We start from the raw sequence: 1,225 nt of genomic DNA on the forward strand, positions 1-1,225 counted from the left end.
CTTCTTCTGGGAATAGGGTAAGAGAAGATTAGTCCAAGGGACAGGCAGTTGCTGAGTTAAGGAGGAACTTACTAGGATCCGAGTCATGTCTAGGAAGAGACAACAGAAATATACGCTCTTGAAAAGAAGACCGGCTGAAGCTAAACAGGGCTTACGGCCCTGGTTAAGTGGCCTGAGGCTCAGGGCAAAGGGTTCTTGGCAGAAAATCTCAGAGTCTATAAAATAAGACTATAAAAATAAGGCCATCTTTGCTAGGATTAGGGTGTGGCCAGAGTATGACCACCCTTTGAAAGAACAGCTAATTTCATGTGATGGCTCTTTAAAATTCTTCTATATCATAAAGTCTTTTATATTATAAATTATTTTATAGCATAAAGATGTGAGTTTGTGTACTAACTCTGCCATTTACTGGCTGCCTGGTTATCCTAGAGCCAGATTCTTTGATTTCTCTGAGTCTCAGCTCCCTCTGTAAAACTGGGGTTACTTTTGAAATAATATTGCTAAAACTCCTGATCTAATGTGTATTATTAAAAATAGTAGATATTTACAGTTACCTGGTAGGGGAGGTACCATGACCATGAAGATGGTTTTCCCAGTTAGGTTCATCCACTTCACACCAGTGTGCTGATCCCTGCAATTTCCCCAAATGTGGGAAGCCCAACTGTATAATTTGTGATAGTGGAGGCTGGTATTTGCACTAAAAATAGCATTTAATAAAAGTTAATTCATTTTAAATCTGGTCAAGATAAGAGCAGTAACTGGATAGGTCAACTAGTGAGTAACATCGGTGAGTTTATTTAAGAAGGATCAAAAGAGACCATGAAACTTTTCTGAATTTCTGGAATTATATGACCTATGTGATTGCCTGATATATGTATTTCCATAGAAGAGAATTCTAGAACTGACGGGAAGACATTGAGATGTGGCCAGGGATGAGCTTTTGTACCATGCTTTCTATGAGTCAGTTGCCATGTTTAAACTTGTATTGACTTATACTTTGATTTTTCAAAGACACCATCCCTGAGGTATAAATTCAGCCTAAGTCTGACTATGACTCCACATGTCTGACTGTGACTCCAAGATGTGTTTAGTTTGTGGAGGTAGCTCATATGATTAATATTTAAATGTTAAGAGACAACTTGCCTAAATGACATGTGGCATAATTAACTAACTTTTTTTTTCTGTTTAGTGGCATTGCCATTGGGAATGTTTATGGAGATCATAT

The 1,225-nt window shown here is 37.9% G+C and overlaps 1 pseudogene; it reads left to right on the forward strand.

Moving 5' to 3' along the window:
* The first annotated feature begins 546 nt into the window (after positions 1 to 546).
* LOC133236067 (U1 spliceosomal RNA) lies at positions 547 to 701 on the forward strand (annotated as a pseudogene).
* Positions 702 to 1,225: the final 524 nt, after the last annotated feature.

The sequence above is a fragment of the Bos javanicus genome, chromosome 2 (genome assembly GCF_032452875.1).
Source record: "Bos javanicus breed banteng chromosome 2, ARS-OSU_banteng_1.0, whole genome shotgun sequence".
Taxonomy (NCBI): domain Eukaryota; kingdom Metazoa; phylum Chordata; class Mammalia; order Artiodactyla; family Bovidae; genus Bos; species Bos javanicus.